Source organism: Elaeis guineensis, chromosome 15 (genome assembly GCF_000442705.2).
Source record: "Elaeis guineensis isolate ETL-2024a chromosome 15, EG11, whole genome shotgun sequence".
Classification (NCBI taxonomy): Eukaryota; Viridiplantae; Streptophyta; class Magnoliopsida; order Arecales; family Arecaceae; genus Elaeis; species Elaeis guineensis.
This window is the reverse complement of record NC_026007.2, coordinates 22177968-22194123: the sequence shown is the minus strand read 5'-3', so window position 1 is coordinate 22194123 and position 16156 is coordinate 22177968. Positions and strand designations below refer to the sequence as shown.

Sequence of the window (16156 nt, the reverse complement as noted above, 5' to 3'; positions counted from 1 at the left end):
AATATCATGGTGGTCTTAGGTCTAAGGATCACTTGCACTACTCCCATTAGAGAACCATCTTTTAACATATAAGTAAGACTCTATAAGATATTCTTTCTATGGATCAATTCAGTAAACTCATTCTCTAATGAGCACCGATATTATTGTATTAGTATTTCCACACAAGTAATTGTGAGATTAATTTTTTTCTCCATTGAGCATACATAGGGATGTGCCTGTCTTACTGAAATCATTGATATCCGATTTAATGATCCAATAACTAAAAATATTTTTAGATTAGAATTTTAGATCTTATTGACATGTTCTCATTATAGTTCTAAAATTATTATCCTAATTTATGGGGTTCATCACAATCTTTAAGACAAATAAGATGCAGTAAATGATGAAACAAAATATCTCATTTTATTCATAAATAAATAATATCAAATACATCAGTTGGAAGATATAACAGAAAAGTTTCATCACATCAACCATGAGATTGGTTTGCAGGGTACTAATTTTTCACTTGAAAGAAAGAGAATCCCCACTCCTCGAACAACAATCCATTTTCATCAGAAGCTAATTGATAAGTAGATTCATCGTTGACATCATTTAGTTTTCAACATCTCATATTGTACATGCTGTAGCATGATTTCTGCCTTGCGGCAATCAGTTCCATTAACATCCCCTTCATTTCTTTTATTTTAAAGGTGGGCTCAGCACCTCCCAGCATCATAATAGGTTACTTCTAGGTGCGGGGTATGTTAGGATCTAAGTCTGATTTTGAATAACTAAGTTGAATTTAGAGTTGATGGCTTTTTTTCAAAATAGAAGCACCTAGCAAAGTACATCACCTCGAAAAAGGTCAAACATACTTCACCCTCGACAAAGAAAGTGTAGAATTGTCATGGTCTTTCTCTTTCTTTGCCCTTGTGCCTCTTCTAAATTTAGAAGGTCTACATATACTATCAGGTCTAGAATTTCTTTTCTCATTTTCAATTCATAAGGAGGCTCAGATAGGATTCAGGTTATAGGAAATTGGATAAGGAATTTTGTTTCCATAAGGAAAGATGTTTTTAAAGTAAATCATGTCTGTATCCTTAATAAGAGTATTATTGGATGTGTCACTAATCTCTTAATTTAGCAGATTTTGGGTGCTACCTTCTTTCCTTTGGATTCAAGTTTATCTACCTTAGCTAGGCACCCTCACATTTTGAGGTAACCTAACTATGGATCTACCTATCCAAAGTTCAAAAGGTGTCTTATTACTATCTTTAAAACGTAGCCTATTTAGGATGACTGCATTTGGTTTCTTGAGGTTTTGGAATGTACTCTGTTTTCCAATATGTAGAAATGCTTCTTTATTACATAGGTTGTGCTTAAAGATTTCGTGAGATAGAGCCTTTCCTTCATTGAATGCACCACATCACATGGTTTGTCTTCTAAAGGAAACACAACTATAACAAGCACTGGAATTTTTTGGGTCAGCGTGTTCTTTCTGTCTTTATGGGTGTATGGTCCAGGTTGTCTGGATTGGGAAATCTTATGACTGACCTTCAAGGCACCACAAACAGAATATGATCATACTGATTGATAATCTTAAAACGATTCGTCAGAACACTGACTGCATGAAGGCTATCAATTAGCATGATGAAAATTCACAAATACCAAAGGAAATGGCATGTAGTGCGGATCTTATACATTTGGTTTATGTCAAATCAGTTCAGAGTTCGCCTGTATGCAAGACATATTACATAACAGAGTCCTTCTCCAAACAGTATTCTATGGAAGAGAAGACAGATTTAAATAAATGATTTTGATAAATTTTAAGATTATCTAAACTATATGATAAGGATAAGGAAAAGAAATTAAACTTACTGAGAGCCTGGTTGGATTGGCTCGTTAATGTACAAAGTGGAAGAAGAAGAAAAAACCCTGGAAGCAGGTGATCAGGCAAATTCTCGACATTCGTACCGATGATTATCAGGAATTTCATCCTAAGATACGATCAAGATACCCTCTCTTAGAGCACAATCACAGAGAGGGTTGGCGGTCCTTCTTTAATACTCAGCAACAAAATTGGAAATAGAAATAAAAAGAGCATTAGAAAAAAAGGAAAGAAAGTTCTCAGAACATTGAACTCTCAGAGACAGAACAGAATAGATTATTCTCAGATGTCTTACGGACTAGGACTCATGATCTTTTATAGACCACGAGCAGATGCCTGCAAAAGGCTCTTCGATTGACTGATCTGAAGGAAGGTGACCGATCAAAGAAAATACGATATTTGGGATAAACGATCATTTGATCGTTTGACCCCGAAGAGATGCGAAACGACTGATCAGAGAAATATGTTAAGAAATAAAATAAAATAATAAAAAATAATATAAAATATGATAAAAAATTAAAATATTTTGCTATCATCGTGCATGCGAGTCGAGTTGGGCCAGACTGGTGCGTACATGTGAAATAGAAAATCCACATCCCCCTAAGGCCCCCCAAGTAAAGAAGAGGAAGGAAAGATGGGTCATAAGCATCTAAAATAAATTATCTCTTTCCAATGTGGGTCCAAAAGAAGTCAAGACCAATAGAGGACTTGGGAGGAAAGGGAAATTTTGAGAGAGGGGATCGGAGGTGATGGCCCAAAGCCAATTGTATTCAGTGGTCTTTCTGGAGTGGGTAAAAGTATGTTAATATCCAAACTTATGAAGGAATTTCCATCAACAATTGGGTTTCCTGTAAGTCACACAACAGGAGCTCCAAGAGAGAAGGAAATAGATGGAGTTCATTACCACTTCACAGAAAGAAACAATGGATGGGAAATTACTTGAATCTGCATCAGCTCATGGAGAACTTTATGGAACAAGCAGTTGAAGCAGTTACAGATGCTGGGAAGATATTATCAGATACATTTACTCTTAACAGTGAATGCATGCATGTAAAATGACTGCTACATTTGCTGCTGCTTCTCCTCCTTGCTTTTTGGTTATTCTCCTAGCAAACTGGATGTACTTCTCTTTTGATTTTCAAGCTTTTCCAATTTGCAGAGATGTATTCTTGACGTTGATGTTTAAGGTGCTCGATATGAGAGGGCTGGTTCCCTAGAAACAATATTCATCTTTATCTGCCCTCCACCATTTGACAAGCTTGAGAAGTGCCTCCGAGGACGGTATATTAAAAATTTTAAAAATCTTTAAGGTTAAGTTAATTTTTCTGTTCTTTGCCAATATCAAAAACTTTTAATCATTAATCCAAGAATCAATCTATCTGGATGCTCTCATCTTGTTTAATGTAGAGGTACAGAGACTGAGGATCAGGTCCAAAAGAGACTGAGAAATGCCAGGGCAGAGCTTGATCAAGGAAAATCTCCAGGCCTTTTTGATCATATCTTAGTGAATAATGGTCCTGAAACATGCTATGAGAATCTTAGGGTGCTTGTTGCCCTACGTTTCAATAATTTGCACCCATGATTTCCGCTAATGTTTTTGCCAACCTTCAACTGTTTATCTGATGGAGTTGCTTTTCATGTGGCGAATATTTGACTCGGATAAGACCACTGATCCTTCATCTCAACCATGCATGTAAGTGCAATGTTGTGAATTTTTTTTAATTATATTTTGCTCTTTGAAATTAATACAATGAATATGGTTTTGTATCACACAGCTATGAAGAATCGCCAGATCCCATTATGTCACTCCATATCGAAAACAGATCCAAAATTACGATACGTGGTGATGAGATGGGAGCAGCAACCCCTAGCTTGTCAGCTGTTCCACTCCTGAGCTTTTAGTGTATTGCATGTTGAATTCCTCTTGAAGGAGGCTGACCCCTTTCCCCACTACTTTTAGCTGGACTCGGTTCATGCGTGACTTATCCTTGCTTAAGGGAGGTACTCCTGGCCGGACGAGGATTGAAAATAACTGCTATTCACACATTTACAGATAGTCTGGATGGGATTAAACAACTTTAGCAACCAACATAAATGATCAACCTAGTCAAGATTTATACATCATTATTGACTATCGATTTTGGAGCAACAAGACCTAAAGTAACAAGAGTTTGCATGCAGACGTTAAGGAATATTGTTGTCGAGTTCAAATTGCAAATTAAATGGGCACATTGTGATTTGTTCAATTGTTATAGTAAAAGTTTTACATAGCCATTATTTTACACTCTTGTTTTGTAGTGCAGAACTATGTTTATTAATATCTTCATTGAGAGATAGGAGATAGGAAAATGCATATCATATGATCCATGCTGTTTGAAGTGGTCATACTTGATACCTTAGAATTTCTTTTACACTAGCCACTTGGTGCTTTGTTCTATATAATATTTCTGGATCTTGGCCATTTCTTCTTAAGCTATCAATTTGCAACACGAGCTGTTGTTTTATATATTAGATTTTTCAATGTAGCTATCAACTTTGAAGAACTTAGGGAACCACTAGTTCAAAGCATGATATCTTTACTTTAGAAGGAAAATAATCTATTTGTCTATCTATACATGTATATATGTATGTGTGTATGGACAAAGAATTTCTAAAACTTCAGTATAATGTCATAGAAAATACATGAAAAAAATGTGGTGAGATTAGCAATATGGTAATACCAAAGAATTATAATTTTAAAATTGGATAAATTACAGAGACAACCCTCCAAGTTTATACAATTTACACTTGGATTGCAAAGATTTAAAAAGTATCAATTAGCCATCAAAATATTAAATTCGTTACAATATGGTCCAACCATCTATCTCCATTATAAAGTATTATTGCATGCGGATCACATGATAACAAATTTTTTGTGAAATTTCAAGACTGTCTTTCTCACTAACCTAGCAAGATGGTGTTGTTTTGGTGAGAACTAAAAGGAAGGGTAAGAAAGTAGTATTTGGAAATTTGTGCCAATGGATAAATGACTTCGTCCTTTGAGATCTATATTGGACAAAAGACAAAGAATTGAATACCTTAAGATCCATGCAAATAGATCAATGATAGAGATGGAGTGCTCTGAGGTCTGTACAGGTAGATGAATGATAAAGGAGAGAGTGATTTAAAATCTATATGGGTATATCAATGACAGTAGATAGAGTGCTTTGAGATCTATGTGAAGGAAAAATCATCTTTTTTCTTGTAGGATCTTCTAGATCTAATGAGATCTGGGACGGAATATTTTTTTAAAAAAATTATCCTATTTTATTTCAGATCTAAGATCTATTAGATCTAATTTTTATTATCTGATATTTAATCTAAAATTAAATCTAAAACTTGAGGATTAGAGAAATACCTCTAGGATAACTAGATTACCCTGTAGATGATCGCAGCAACGCCCGAGGTTCTAAAATAACCACGCAGTCGCCTGACCTCTACCGGTATCTACTCAAGCAGGATCTGGATCATCTTCTCCTCGCGAATCTTTGCTTAAAAAATCAGATTTAGATTTAATCTGCAAGATCTTCAAAAGATCTTTTGAAGCTGGAGCAGCAGCTTCTCGACAAATCCCTGCAGCCTTCTGATCAAGGAGCCACCACACCTTGGACAAGCACCAGATGGATGTCCAACCTCTTGGACGTGAAGAGGGGAGGGAGAGAAGCAGAGGGGGCATGGAGAAGTGGAGGGGTTTCATATTTTTGCTGGGTATTGAGCAGATTCTCTAAACCCTAGGCGCAGACAGGGTTTAAATAGACCCTGCTGTGCCATGCAGTGCCACATCATTCGACCAATCAGAAAATTTTAATTAATTCTGAAAAAATTTTGATTGATGGAGTGATGTCATCTGATCATATCAAATAAGAATCTCACCAAACCCTCCTACTGTTGGCACCAACACTGGATAAACACAGTGAGATTGGCGCCTAACAGTTTGAGTCGATCAAGGCATAGAGTCCTCATCTCATGGGACTCTATCCTTATCCACTTGGGGCGCATGCTATATATGAATATGGCACCCACTTTGAGGATAAAATTAGCAGGTGGACACTCCACAAAAACTCTCCAATGACCTCTTGCCAAGTGGCCTTCAGTCCAAGGTCCATGGGTCAATGTTTGATCGATGTCCTAAAATAAAAATGGTAGGTGACAGGAATTGGCAGGTGTTGTCTTAAATTCATCTCATGAATTAAGACAAGATTTTTTTGAGCTGGACTGATTCCAATCAGACTGAGAGAAATCTTCTCAAGATTTTTTGGGTGAGTCAAATCATATTTGGCTCAGTCGAGATAGAAAAAATTACACGAGGAGAAAGTTGGGCTCAATCGTGTGCTAGCATGATTTTTTTGAACCTAATTGGATCTAATCCAAATCAATCAAACTGGGCTAGCTCAATTGATGACATCCAGACCCTAACTCTTGTTTGTGTGACCCAGTTAGGTTCATTTTTGTATAGTAATGAGATATGTCGTGATCTCATCATTGACATCATCGAAACTCCTTTCGATGGATCAGAACTCTTCTGATTCAGATAATTAGAATAATCGATCATCAAGATCATTCTAATTGCTCTCAAAATTCACCAGTGACACCTAGCAGTATATGGTGGCAACCCATCAGAAATGAAGATGAACCTCTCGATGCAGCTACCTGTGTGATTAAGTTCCTCTATCATGAGTCCCGACTGAATTAGGGTTAAGGTGAACTCATCAAATCCAACATCAGTCATATGAATCAATCGATTGATCTGAGTCTGATGTGAAACCCCAATGGAAAATTTTTTTCTATTATTTCACTCTGCCATGGCCATGGGCTTAAGGACTCGATCTTTTGATCATCATAGGACTACTCTCATCTACCGAGGTTGATAGATCCCATCTTGGTGCAATCTGGTTCCTACAATGAATATGCTACAGTCAACATACACCTCAGGGTTCTGAATAGCTAGGAGATCGAGTTATGGTGTAGTCAAACTATAACACACTCAAAGTGAACTGTCAATGCACCTCAGGTCAAAGAACTAGACACACAGCTGCAGCATCGAGCTAGTCATCGACGAGAAGGTAGACTTCCTTATGACTGCTCGAGGTGGTTACGCTCAGTACTCTCATTCTCAATGAATACCTGTACTCTCGCTCCGATGTCTCCACTGTTAGATGTGTGCCCTAGATGCCAGATTGGCTGACACATTTCTGTACAAATGTAAGGACAAATTTATAATTTCGACTATAAATGAATAAAAGGGTTATTTTACTATCACATTGTGTACATTATGTCTGTGATACATCCTTTGAGTTAGTAAAAATATTAATTCATATTTTCAAGAGTTAAAAATTTAAGGCATGAATTTACATAACTAACTCATAAACAGCTCCTGACCATAGGATCATCACAAGGATGGTGATCGATCTGCAAGGTTGGTGTATGATCACTTTTTTAGAGTAGATGAGTCTTGAGTCTATGGTGTGGAGACACCAGAATGAGAGTACAGGTATTCATTGAGAATGAGAGTACTGAGCGTAACCACCTCGAGCAGTCATGAGGAAGTCTACCTTCTCGTCGATGACTAGCTCGATGCTGCAGCTGTGTGTCTAGTTCTTTGATCTGAGGTACATCGACAGTTCACCTTGAGTATGTTATAGTTTGACTACACCATAACTTGATCTCCTAGCCATTTGAAACCCTGAGGTGTATGTTGGCTGTAGTATATTCATTGTAGGAATCAGATTGCACCAAGATGGGATCTATCAACCTCGGTAGATGAGAGGAGTAGTCCTATGATGATCGAAAGATCGAGTCCTTAAGCCCATGGCCATGGCAGAGTGAAATAATGAAAAAGAGTTTTTCATTGGATTTTCACATCGGACTTGGATCGATCGATTGATTCATATGACTGATGTTGGGTTTGACGAGTTCACCTTAACCCTAATTCAGTTGGAACTCATGATAGAAGAACTCAATCACATAGGTAGCTGCACTGAGAGGTTCGTCTTCATTTCTGATGGATTGCCACCATATACTGTTAGGTGTCACTGGTGGATTTTGAGAGTAATTAGAATGATATTGATGATCGATCATTCTAATTATCTGAATAAGAAGAGTTCTGGTCCATCGAAAAAAGTTTCGATGATGTCAATGATGAGATCATGACATGTCTCATTACCATACGAAAATGAACCTAACTAGGTCACACAAATAAGAGGTAGGGTCTGGATGTCATCAATTGAGCTAGCCCAGTTCGATTGATTTGGATTAGATCCAATTAGGTTCAAAAAAATCATGCTAGCACACGATTGAGCCTAACTTTCTCCTTATGCAATCTTTTTTATCTCAACTGAGCCAAATGTGATTTAACTCACTCAGAGAATCTTGAGAAAGTTTCTCTCAGTTTGACTGAAGTCAGTCCAGCTCAAAAAATTTTATCTTAATTCATGAGATGAATTTAAGACAACACCTGTCAATTCCTGTCATCTGTCATTTTCGTTTTAGGACATTGGTCAAACGTTGACCCATGGACCTTGGACTGAAGGCCACTTGGCAAGAGGTCATTAGAGAGTTTTAGTAGAGTGTCCACCTGCTAAATTAGCCCTCAATGTGGGCACCATAATCAGATATGGTGTGCACCCCAAGTGGACAAGGATAGAGTCCCATGAGATGAGGACTCTGATCCCTTGATCAACTTGGACTGTGGGGTGCCAATCTCACTGTGCTTATCTAGTGTTGGCCCCAACAGTAGGAGGGATTGTGAAGATTCTTATTTGATATGATTAGATGATATCACTCTACCAATCATAATTTTTTCAAAATTAATTGAAATTTTCTGATTGGTCGAATGACGTGGCACTACATGGCACAGTAGGGTCTATTTAAACCCTGTCTGCGCCTAGAGTTTTGTGAATCTGCTCAATACCCAGCAAAAATGAAATTTCTCACTACTTCTCCATATTTTCTCTACTCCTCTCTCTCCCCTCTTCACATCCAAGAAGTTGGACATCCATCTGGTGCTTGTCCAAGGTGTGGTGGCTTCCTGATCAGAAGGCTGCAGGGATTTGTCGAGAAGCTGCTGCTCCAACTTCAAAAGATCTTTTGAAGATCTTCCAGATCAGATCCAGATCTGATTTTTGGAGTAGAGATTCGCAAGGAGAAGATGATCTAGATCCTGCTTGAGTGGATATCGATAGAGGCCAGATGACTGTGTGGCTATTTTTGAACCTCGGGCATTGCTGCGATCATCTACATGGTAATCTAGTTACCTTAGAGGTATTTCTCTAATCCTCAAGTTTTAATTTTAATTTTAGATTAAATATTAGATAATAAGAATCAAATCTAATAGACCTTAGATCTAAAATAAAGTAGGATATTTTTTTTTTAAAAATATTCCATCCCAGATCTCATTAGATCTCGAAGATCCTACAAGGAAAAAGATGATTTTTCCTTCAACTAGTATCAGAGCTAGGTTCATGGCTCTATTTCAGATCTAATTTAGATCTAATTTTTATTCTTATTTATCTAATATTAATGAATTTTAGATGTCACATCAGATGTGATTAGATCTAAAATTAAAAAATTTAAAATTAAATCTAAGCAGATCTAACATGTATGAGACGCATGACTAGACTAGGAATAGTTTGAACTATGAATAGTCTTGAAGTTTTATATTTTAATATGATTAAAATATAAATTAGATCTAATTTATTTTTTAATTTTTTGATATTATAAATATTATATTCAGATCAAAAAATAGAAAATAAAATTTAATTAATACATAAGATTGATCTGCTGCATGCCTAGACTAGTTGTAGAATTGTTCTAGTAACTGTCTAGAATAGATTTTATATTGAATAGTTTAATTTAAATCTTATTTTTCAGATGTTACATGTGATGTATCAGATCTGAAAGTATGCTAATTAGATCAGATTTTAATATATGAGATGTATGCAAAGCATGTATAAGTTAGATCTGAAATTATATATGTGATATGTAACTTAGATCTAACTAGTTTTGTAGTTAAATCAATATTTCTGATTAAGGTGTTCCTCATGGCCGTCCGATCATAAGAATAAAGTAGGGTTTAAGACCCTCTCCTCCCATTCAATGAGGTGTTCTTATGGCGTGTAGGGGTGCTGCACGTTCATCCTTAATCAGAAATCAAACTTACTTTTCTGCAAAATCTTAGATCCTGAAATCCTAGGATTTATTTTATATATTTTATTTATGAACCCAAGACTTAATTAATGAATTTAGTTTATGAAATTAAATTAGATCTAAAATTAAAAATTTTAGATCTAAGTCATTTTCATAAAATTGGGTTCGGGCTTGGGTTGCTCAATTAAGTCTAGCGGTTGATGAAATCGAATCAAAAGTTGATTAGGTGGGATTATGAAAGCTAATAATTGACCAGCCTAATAGGATTAAGTCTAGGTCAAGGTCGAATCATATTTAGATGTGACTCGATCAAGTTAAGACCTAATTTGGCTCTGTGATTAGAGCCTGGATTGTAGGCTAACCCAATTAGTTCTGGTTCGACAATTTGGTGTCTAAGGTAAGTCGGACAGATGCGACCGACTGGTTTTTAATTGGGAGCTACTCGACTCGAATGCGTTCTTGTCAAGTTAATGGCATATCCCTCCTACTAGTCTCACTTACCTGGCCATATGTGTCGATCTAGTTCTGATTTGTGGTGGCTAACAATTCGAGCTAACCCATGTCATTAGGTTAGTCATAATTATTATGACTATATCAAGTCAAGTTTAATGAGACCTAAATCAAATCTCCTGAAGAAAATATTAAGTCTAAGGTCTTCCACCATTGTGGATGTGCGGGCCTTTCCCGAGGTTGATTGTTCTCGGCTAGTTACAGTGGCTCAGTTACACCAGAAAGATGCAACCATGTCTATTAGGCATTGGATGCTACAAATTAGAGGATGGGTTGTGCTCAATATTTTGGATACGGTGAGGGACTCAATCAGAAATTTAGTTCGTGCAAATGGTGGGTCTGACTTAATTAAGGATTGAAGCAATATTTCGGACACGGTGAGCTTCATGAATTAGAGATCAAGTTTTGGGTGCACCATGATTAGAGAATCATTGGACAAGAGTTGTCCACTCATCGACTGACCCATCACTAATAACTATTAGGTGAGGTGATGAGCCAGTCGGTGAGACCGCACCACCTACTAGAAATCACTAATCACGGAGATTTTCATATCTCTACCTAGAGAGTGTAGGGATCTGAGAAAATAGTGAGAGCCTAATTTGTTTAAAAATAAAAACCCTAAATAAATTGGTTAAGTCTGATTATAAAATCTAACTAGAAACTTTTGACTCTCTATAGGAAACATGTTTGTGTCCAATCCCTTGACCAAAATACTAGACACCGACAGATTAACTAAACCTAATTTCAAGGACTGATTGAGAAACTACAGAATTATTCTGGATTCTGAAAAACTAACTCATGTCTTAGACCAGAACCCACCTGCCATGCCAGCATGTCCGGTTGCTGAACAGAGAGCGTCTTTAGAAAAATGGATGGAAGAAGATAACAAAGCCAAGTACTACATGTTGGGTGCAATGTCTGATGACTTGTAGCGCCAGCATGAGAATATTATGACTACCCACCAAATGTTGGCTCACCTATAAGAGTTGTTTGGTGAACAAAGTCACGCAGCCAAGTATCAAGTCTGCCAAAGGCTTTTTAAGGCTAAAATGCATGATGGGCAGTCAGTCCAAGATCATTGTTTGACAATGATCAAGGACCTTGAGGAGCTTGAGAAGCTCGGTATCATCTTAGATAAGAATTTTCAGATTGATGTGATTCTTTAGTCCGTGTCCGATGCATATGGTCAGTTCATCATGAACTTTCATATGCATAAGATGTAGTGTACCTTAGCTGAGTTAATGAATATGTTGGTTACGGTTGAGCTTTCTTTGAAGAGTTCAAAAAGCTCAGTCCTTACTGTGGAGCAGACTTCTTCCAAGAGAAAATCTTTTGGAAAGAAGAAGAAGTCTGCGAAGAAGCAAAAGGTGGATGGGAAAAGGAAGAAGATGGAACTGAAGAAGAAGGCTGCTGAAAAGAAAAAATGTTTCCACTGCAATTCAGACGGCCATTAGAAGCGAAACTGTCCTCAGTACCTGACTGCCTTAAAGAACAAGAAGGATGATCCTTCTAGAGGTATGCTCGTTATAGAATCTAATCTTACAGTTTTCTCTGCATCCAGTTGGGTACTTGACTTTGGTTCTAGTGCTCATTTGTGTACTTCTATGCAGGGTCTTGAGGAGAGCAGGAGGCTGAGCGATGAGGATATGATCCTACGCGTCGGAAACGAAGCAAGAGTTGCTGCTGTGGCTGTGAAAACTAATCCTCTGCAATTACCGTTAGGATTAGATTTAGTTCTTAGAGACTGTTATTATGTGTCTGCAGCAAGCAAGAATTTGATTTCTGTTTCATGTTTAGCATAAGAAGGCTATATGATTAGCTTTCATAAGAACCATTGTAACATATTTTATGAAAATAATAAAGTTACAAATGATTTTCTTATTAATGGTCTCTATCAGTTACATATTGATGTATCTGTATTTCATATCGAGCAAAATGTAAATGCCATAGGAATTAAAAGGCCTAGAGATAGTCTAAATGATAGGTATCTATGACACCTAAGGCTAGGTCATATAGCAGAAGACAGGGTTAACAAATTGGAGAAATTTGGGCTATTGAGTCTATTGACTTTCGAGTCATATCCAGTTTATGAATCATGCCTTCAAAGCAAAATGACCAAGCTCCCTTTTACAGGACATGGAAAAAGGGCCACAGACCTACTTGCCCTAGTACATACGGATGTGTGCGGCCCATTTGATGTGCTGGCTAGAGGCAACTATGTCTACTTCATTACCTTTACCGATGATATGTCTAATTATGGGTATGTGTTTCTAATGAAACACAAGTCTGAAGCATTTGAAAAGTTCAAAGAATTCAGACATGAAGTAGAAAAACAAACAGGAAAGTCCATTAAGGTTCTTCGATCAGATCGAGGAGGTAAATATCTTAGTCGAGAGTTCTTAGACTATCTTAAGGACAATGGCATAGTCTCTTAATGGACTCCACCTGAAATGCCACAACTCAATGGGGTTTCAGAATGGAGGAACCGGACCCTATTAGATATGGTCCGTTCTATGATGAGCTTCACGGACCTCCCTGAGTTTCTTTGAGGATATTATCTCATGACAGCAATATATGTATTGAATAGGGTTTCCTCTAGAACCGTTCCTACCACACCGTATGAGATATGGCATGGTAAGAAGCCAAGTCTGAGTCATCTCAGAATTTGGGGTTGTCTGGCTCATGTCAAGAGACAGCAGGTGGACAAGTTAGAGTTCAGATCTTTTAGAGCTCGATTCATAGGATATCCTAAAGAGTCATTAGGATACTATTTCTATATTTCGAAAGATCACAATGTGATTGTGAATCGACATGTTATTTTTTTTGAAAAATAGTTTATTCAAGATAGTGGCATTAGAAGAATAATTAAGTTCAAGGAGAATGTCTCCCAAGAGCAATGAGCTAAAGAACCTGAGGAACCCAATTTTAAGCGAAATTTGAGTGCAGGGGTAAAATGGTAATTTTAAAAATTTTTCAAAATCACTATTTTATAGTGAAAATAATTAATTAATCTAATTAATTAACATATGTTTATCCTACACTAAGATCTAAATATGATATATAGCATGCATGCGTTTAAATTAGAAATTCAAATTTGAATAGTAAATAATTTACTGTTCTGTGTTCAGAACACAATACCTTTGTGCGGATAGTCGATCACCATATTCTGATCACCATCAGAAGGCTCTGATCATCACAACATAGCCACACAGTGTGTCTGACCTCTACGGATCATCCACACAAGGCTCCCGATCTGATCGGCTCCTCACGAGTGCTAGCTCATTGTAGAGCCCTTTCGACGGTTGATGCTGATCAAACTCCTCCGATCGATGTCTGCTGACTCTTTGGATACTCTAAATTATCAGCAAATATGCTTGAGAGGTAGAAGATACTCTCCCTTAAATTTGGTGGGCTCACGACACTCGTAGCTCACTAACTCACTTTTCGAACCCCAGGCTGAAACCCTAGGGAACACACTGAAAACCTTGCGCCCTTTCTTCTTTCTTTTCTTTCTTTTTCTCTTGAAAGTTTTAGACTTCCTACTCACGCATAAGAGTTCCTCATGCCCCACTTTCTCTCTCAAAAATTTTCTACACACGCCCCACCTCCCTATCTCTTTTAAAATAGTTCAAAACGTGTCTTATCCGCGTGAGAGGATAAAAACAAGTGGTTACACATTTGAATTCAAATCAAGTTTGAATTCAAATGCAAACTAACTCATCCCTATCCACTTGGGCGTGAGAAGAGAAGGTGCGAGGCTACTTTGTGCATGGAAAGGTTTCACGAGAAACTCTTTCTCGTGTGAGATATGGGGTGCACAAGATGGATAAGGACATGAAGGTGCAAGAGATAAGTTATCCATTCAAATTCAAACACGCTTTGAATTTGAATGGCTAACTAATCAATTTTATCCAATGATTGGCGCACAAGAGTGGGCGTGAGAAGGGCTTTACATGAGAGAAAATTCATGAGATGTTTCTTCTCATGAATTCAAATGGGCGCAGAGATATGAGGTGGTGCAGGGATTCAAATTCAAATGGTGGTTTGATCTTAATTGAACCAACCTAATCAAAATAGGTTAAGCACAATTAGACTATATTAAACCCAATTTAATTAGGCTTAATTAGGTTCAATAAAATTTTAATCAAATTAAGAATTGACTAAGCCCAACCCCTGATCAAATCAGGGACCAAACCATCTCGACGATTAGGTCAACTCTTAAAATAATCGGGTCAAACCCAACTAAATCCAATTCAATTGGACTTGATCCAAAAATAATTACTCAATCAAATTGAGTTAATTAGTGATCAAATCACTAATTAAACCTCTCATAAATATTAAGTTCAAATCTGATGGGCAATCGAGTATCAAAGTCCATCAATATGAAACCTTGATCGAAGAGTCCCAAACCAGTGGGACTCTTGACCCCGGTACCCAAAATGTGTGGGACTCATGATTAGAGAATCCTGATTCTCGATCACAGAGTCTCATACATGTAGGACTTATATTCCATGAATATTAGGACTCTTCATCAGCCATCAGATCAGATAGGAACCTCTAATGTATGTGACCCCACAGGTTCGAACCTAAGCCAGTAGCACAGGAACCAATTCCTGTACTAATCGAAGTGACCATCTAGTAATGGTATCCGATGTTTGGATAGGTCGAATAGTTGCAATCGCAATACTCAGAACCTACATGAGTATGGTTACTGTATAATTCATCCCTTTTGACCCCTGTGTATAGGATGACTCAAGGTTAAACTATCAACCCTGATTAGATCATCCGAGTCGTGCTCAACTCAATCAGTCCTGTGACTCCTCACTAGGACACCCTGGCCAAGATTTTGCTAAATTGAAACACGATTGTACACAGCTCTTGAACTGGAGTGGTTAATCCTATCTTGACACACGCACCGATAAGTCAAGTACTTGACTACACCCAGCATCCTTCCGTCAATGAATTAGAAATTCAGGTAGTCCAGTGCCTAAGTGCAGTGAGTTACTTGCAAGTCACCGTGGCGGTCTCAGGTTGGAGGGACATTTATACCCATATCCCATCGGAGCAAAACTTGACAGCAGAAATTACTCCGGAGTCGGTTACGTTCAGTGCAGATGTACCCTTACATCTCACCTGTATGTCATACCAGTGTCTCCACACTCCTTGGTTAAGAGGACAACCAACCTATATGGCACACAACGACCTATACTCGATAAACATTGTTATCCTTGGTAACAACGTATCATTTGATCGCGAACAGATTTAAGGACTAAACGACAAATCCTCCTTTGTCGAGTCTAAATAGTCCTAAAGACTTCACCACAACACAGGAGTTCATTAGAAGATGAAATAATTTATGATGAAAAATACCAAAATAATTTTTATTTATTTATAATTTATGTACTAATACAACAAAGAGCACAACTGTCAATAGGCTGACGATTGACTTTGGGATACTATTTTCAACAATCTCCCACTTGGCCTAAAGCCAATCGGTGCAGTATCTAATACCCATCTTCGACTTGAAGTCATCGAACTCCTTCACCGCAATGGCTTTAGTAAATGGATCGGCTAGGTTCTCCTTTCCGTCGATCT

General features: G+C 37.5%; 1 pseudogene; it reads left to right on the top strand.

The window, feature by feature from the left end:
- The first annotated feature begins 1884 nt into the window (after positions 1–1884).
- Positions 1885–3949, top strand: LOC105034548 (guanylate kinase 1-like; annotated as a pseudogene).
- The last annotated feature ends 12207 nt before the right edge of the window (positions 3950–16156 follow it).